The sequence below is a fragment of the Triticum dicoccoides genome, chromosome 6B, assembly GCF_002162155.2.
Source record: "Triticum dicoccoides isolate Atlit2015 ecotype Zavitan chromosome 6B, WEW_v2.0, whole genome shotgun sequence".
Taxonomy (NCBI): Eukaryota; Viridiplantae; Streptophyta; class Magnoliopsida; order Poales; family Poaceae; genus Triticum; species Triticum dicoccoides.
Genome location: NC_041391.1, coordinates 366,079,118 through 366,085,616, shown reverse-complemented (window position 1 = coordinate 366,085,616; position 6,499 = coordinate 366,079,118).

Here is a 6,499-nt window from a genome sequence, read left to right as displayed (position 1 = left end):
TCCCCTCATGTTCTTCTTGTTCTTCGTAGGATCCCCTCCAATCGTGAAAGATCGAGCATCTAGTGTTCTACCCTACATCATCCTGGTATCATGAGCCACGCTGATCACGTATTTGGAGCCCCTGCCTTTTGTTTTCTAGCTTGATTTTGTTGTTTTTCGTCCTAATACGAAAATCCCCACCAGAAATAGCCCCAAAATTTTTCTGTAGGGAAATATTGCGCCTACATGGAGTGCCCAAGAGATTGTCTCGGACCACAATGTCAAGTTATTGAGTTACTTTTGGAAGACTCTATGTGCCAAGCTCGGAATCAAGCTCTTGTTCTCTTCGGCATACCATCCGCAAACCGACGGCCAAACAGAGGTGACGAACCGAACACTCTCCACTCCACTACGCGTGTTGATCAAGAGGAACATCAAGGAGTGGGAGGAGTGTCTACCCATCACCGAGTACGCCTACAACCGCGCAAGACATTCGCCTACCAGCAAGTCCCCCTTTGAGGTCGTCTACGGTTTCAACCCGTTGTCCGCATTGGACATTCTTCCTCTACCACTACAAGAGCGCACCAACATGGACGCGAGTGAACGAGTGAACTACCTCAAGAAGATGCATGAAGATACAAGGCACACCTTCGAGCGCTAAGTACAACGACTCGCGACCAAGCTCAACATCAACAAGCAACCCATGATATTCAACATTGGAGATCTTGTGTGGCTACAGCTTCGCAAGGAGCGCTTCCCCAACGAACGCAAGTGCAAACTTATACCACGAGCCGATGGACCCTTCAAGGTGCTTGAACGCTACAACAACAACGCCTACAAGATCGACATTCCACGCGACAAGTACTCCGTGAGCGACATCTTCAACATCAACGATCTCTCCACGTACAATGGTGATGAGGATTTCGATCCGAGGTCGTATCTTTCCCAAGTGAGGGGAGATGATGTGAAGCATCCTCCGGTCATCCCCATGGACCTACGATCGTCTCACCAAGGGCCAAGAGGACCTATTACACGAGCACGAGCTAGAGCTCTTGAGACCAAGGTGACTTCTTTCATTAGTGATATCTCATTCGATCCTCTCGAGACATGGCTACTACCTATGTCTGGAATGTTGTGCATGATTAGGTACCAAGAGAACCCTCTCGAGGATGCACATGAAGATGGTAAAGCCCCCAAGTTCAAGGACGAAGAGGAACGACGGATGGAACTGGAGAAGTCCCCAGGACCCAGACATCCGGCCCCATGCCCCGGACATCTGGCTCCTGGAACATCTACCACAGCTGCAGAACAGCCGAAGCTTCATGCCCCAGACATCCGGCCCAGGCCCCGGACATCCGACGCTCAGCGAGCAGCCGGACATCCGGCTCGACCCCGGAAATCCGGCGCCCCATCACAGAAGTTAAACCCTACCAGCCCGGACATCCGGCCCCAGCGCCCAGACATCCGACGCCTCGCGAGCGCCCGGACATCCGGCCCGACGCCCGGATGTCCGGCCATCCCTCTTTGCGCACAGTGTAAAGGGCCGAGCCCATGTATCCCTTCGCCCCCCTAGACTATATTTACTCCTCCTCCACCCTCTTTCTAGGGTTAGCATTGTGATAGATCATTTGAGATAGAGCTTTGCTCATCCATACGGAACCACTCCTCGAGAGAGACCGCGGCCCCTCTTCGAAGAAGATCCACGTTGGATTCAATACCTCCTCACAGAGAAGACCCCCCTCAAGACCTCCTCATGGAGAAGAACCGGTTACCCTATGCGCCATCCCTTGCTGGATTCGGATCGTGTATCTCTTTGTGTTTCGAGGATCTAGCATATGTGTGACCATCTCTTGTTGGTTGAGTGATTTCTCTTGTGTTTTCCCTCATTTTCCCCTCGTGTTCTTCATAGGATCACCTCCAATCATGAAAGATCGTGCATCTAGGGTTCTACCCTACATCAATCCGCCACAACATTTTTCTTACCTTTGACGTACTTGATGACATAAGGAAATGACTGAATGAATTCACTCCAGTTAGCATGACGCTTGTTCAACTTAGTTTGACCCTTTAGGTACTTTAGCATTTCATGATCGGTATGGATGATAAATTCATGAGGGCGAAGATAATGTTCCCGTTCATGCAAAACTCGCACTAAAGCATATAGCTCTTTGTCATAGATGGGGTAATTGAGTTGCACTCCGGGAAGTTTCTCAGTTAAGTATGCTATGGGGCGCTTCTCTTGTGTTAACACACCCCTATGCCGTTACCACTAGCATCACAATGAATTTCAAAAGGTTTGTCAAAGTTGGGTAATGCAAGCATGGGAGCATGAGTAAGCAAATTCTTTAGCTCATTAAATTCGGTATCTTGGGATGGTCCCCAAACAAATGGCGCATTTTTCTTACTCAAAGAATGTAAAGGTGAAACAATGGTAATAAAATCCTTCACAAAGCGACGATAGAAACCGGCTAAACCAAGAAAACAACACACTTGTTGCAAGTTTGTTGGCTGGGGCCAAGTTTCAATAGCATTGATCTTAGATTCATCTACATCAACACCCATAGAAGATACAACAAAACCCAAGAAAACAAGCTTATCAACACCAAAAGGCATTTGTCCATATTAGCATAATGTCGATCTTTCCTAAGGGTTTGCAACACGATTCTAAGATGGGTGACCTGATCTTTGAGGGATTTGCTAAAGACAAGAATATCATCAAAATAGACCACAACAAATACACCAATATAGGGACGAAGAACAAAGTGCATGACTCGCATGAAAGTACCGGGTGCTTCACATAAACCCATTGGCATAACAAGCCAATCATATAAGCCAAATTTGGTCTTAAATGCGGTTTTCCATTCATCACCTTCTTGGATGCGTATTTGATAGTAGCCACTCTTAAGATCAATCTTAGAGAAAATGGCGGCTCCGCTAAGATCATCAAGCATATCATCTAGGCGTGGAATAGGGTAACGATATCTAACGGTGATAGCATTGATGGGACGACAATCAGAAACCATGCGATAAGTACCATCTTTGTTTGGAACAAGAATGACCGGAATGGCACAAGGGCTCAAGCTTTCACGTACTTGACCGTTTTTGATGAGTTGTTGTACTTGTCGTTGGATCTCCTTAGTTTCCTCGGGGTTGACGCAGAAGGGAGCTTTATTAGGTAGAGGTTCTCCAGGGATGTGGTCGATTCGGTGCTTAATGCCTCGTAGTGGAGGTAGACCCAGAGGTAGCACTACAAAAAAAATACACTTCCGTGATGATACGTGTTTGTCACAGTAGGTCACGTTTTCTGTCATGCATGTACATCCATGACGATTTTATGACAGAATCAAGATAGTCATACCTTGCTGTCGTAGAAGTGTTCCATGACATTACCAAAATTATCATCACGAAAGTGTCCACTTCCATGACGATAAATCGCGCGTCACAGAAGTGCTTTCGTCAAGGGTGACTGACACGTGGCATCCACCATAACGGAACGCCGTTAAGCTATCGGATCAAGTTTTGGATCCGATAACCCGTTAACAGCCCTGACCAATGGGGATTTTCCACATGTAAAATCATCATTGGCTGGAGAAAACACGTGTCGGCTCACCGTTGGGACAGATCTCATCCACTCATTGGACCCAAGGCGCCTATGATACGTTGACACATGGCACGGCCCAACAGAGGCCCATTCCTGTGAAAAGGCCGGCCCATTTGACTTGGTCAAAAGGTGGCGGGCTGGCCCACGGAAAGCCTGTTAACGGCATGTTCGCATATAGCCCATTTACAGCCCGCTAACCCAGGGCCCGTTACGACCTATCCGAATTAGGCCCAGTAGCGTCATCTGGGCTATCCAATATGATTCCACCCCGTTTTAACTTCCGGCCCATGTATGGCCCATGACGACTTTCGGCCCATATGAGGCCCTTTGTAACTCTTGGCCCATTAACAGCCCGTGGTGAAACTGGTCCGTAATGAACAGTGTATCACTTTATACCCATTAACGGCCCATTATTCCATTGGGCCGTTTCCAGCCCAAGTTATCTTTCAGCCTTCTCAGGGCCCATTTATTCTTGGGCTCATTTCCAGTATTCGGTTACTTATGGCCCGTTACTGTCATTTTCTGCTTGCGGGCCAAATTCAACCCGTCGTTACAGCCGGCCCGTTTGTGGCCCGTTAATACGTTGGGCCGTTTTCATGTAAAAGAACCGTTGGGCTGTTTCCATAGAGTTATCAAATACGGCCTATTAGCGGCCTGTTATGGTCCACGAATAGTACGGCCCATGATTGGCGAAATGATGATACGCCCCATAGAAGGCCCATGGATCCTACGGCCCGTAGAAGGCCCATGGATCATACGGCCCGTAAACGCGGCAGCATATTACATACACTGGCTGTCAAAATTACATACACTGGCTGTCAAAATTGGCCACCAGTCCAAATATTACATACACCAGTGCAAATATAGGGAACAAAGCAGCATATTACATACACTGGATGTCAAAATTGGCCACCAGTGCAAATAAACGCGGCAGCAAAACAAGAGCATAACTCAAACAACTTCAGAAGAGCTCAAGAAACGTTATCCTGGGTATCCACCATGCTGGCAATAAGCTTAGCAAGCTTATTAGCTTTGTCCTGTTTGGCGCTAAAATCCTCCAACACTTGCTGTTGCACCAGAAAGTATGCATCTGAATGCTCCAGGGACTTCTGCAGTCCTTCCGCTTCTTGTCGTAGCATAGCTGATCGATGTCTTTCACCTTGTAGTTGTACTCAAGAAACCGAACTGATTCAGACAGTGAGTTTGAATAACTTGTGCAAGCGGTAGTGGCCAGTAACTCAAACACTAAACCAAGACAGGACTTTGGGGTTGTCTCACTGTCTTCAAGATAGTCTTCCTTAGTTGTTTTATCAGCTTTGTTGGAGACCAACAAGGATGTGTCACTATCCTGAACCTTATCTGCATTACTTCCTTTACCATTGCTTAATAAGGCACTCTTCCCCAATATTCCGCCAGCATTCTAAAAGAAGAAACAAGCAGACACATAACAAGTTTAGCATGTACTAGTATATGAAACTCATTTCGGTGAACCAGTTCATTAGTAAGGTGGACAGGATTAAACTACCAAGTCTTCTATTGCCAAGTACTAGTACATAATAAAAGCATCAAACAAACATATATCAATGTCCTATGGTCACTACATGTACTTGCCAAATCAAAATAGAGACACGGTTCAAATCATATCAGTTCAAGACAAAGCAGCAGTGAAAGAATACGAAGTGTGGGAAACTACACGACACAACAAGATTTCAGATGGGTACCACGGGTCTACATGTACAACAACACTATTGGCTCTGTTGTGATGCTAGTAATGTGCATGATATGAGAAGTCAACTGTATACACAATTGAAATAAAAATCAACAGAGCTATTGATAAGAGCAAACCTGTTAAAGAAACATGCGTGAACATACCTGTTGTGCCATTGGAGTTTCGATTGGATCCTTCAATTTAAAAATAAGTTTGTATGAGTAAATATAGTGATACAAGAGCAAAGCAGTATGCACGATAGCAATCATAGTTAAAAAAGGCGCGCCTAAGCGAGTGCTTAAGCGTGCCTAGGCTCTAGGCGTTGGCAAAATGCATTGCGCATAACTACGCTTAATCTATGCATAACTGCGCATAAGCATGCGCTTTGGTCAGAAAAGCGCAAGGCGGTGGCAAAACGCACAATTAATGCCTAGCGCCTTTTTGAACTATGATAGCAATGGAATCTTAAATTAGAACAGTTGTTCTTCAAGTTTAGGCACTTGTTCTACATGAACAGAGTACAGTAAGACGCAAGAATATAGTACTTAAAATAGAAAATGAGATCATACACCTTACCACATTCTTGGTTCGGGACCAGTACAGAACAAGGCGTTCCCGGTAATCATCCAGTAAATGTGTCTCAGGAGAACGTAAGGGAATTTGATGAGTTTCTTTGCCGGTGAAGTACGTTTTCTTCAGGTAATTCCGATACTGCCACCAAGCATTCTTGAAGATAATAGAGGTATTAGCACAGGTTACCTCATCCCGAGTTTCCAAATCGGTCCTTCTCTATAGAGAAAAATGGGAAATTTTGTTGTATTATAACCATCATGGAGGTAGGATGTATGGGACAAAGCAAAGTAATTGCCATGAATAACATTACTTACACATAACTCCTGGACAAAACCTGCAACTGGCATTTTCCTTCATCTTCAGTATAATATTTCCAAGATGGGAAGATACGCACACATGGTTTAACAACATCAAATGTGATAGATGCTAAACTACGACTAGCTGGTTGTGCTTCCTCCACAGGAATAGGCATACTAACTGGTGGAGTTGGGGTTCACCGTGGTAGTACTGGCCCTTTGGGCACTGGAGCTGCCTTACTAACTGCTCTTGTTTGGGAGATCTGTGGTGGAGATGGTGCTGTGTCAATAGGAACTGGGTTACTATCTGCTGGGGTTGGGGTTAGATTGGGTGAAGCTGGT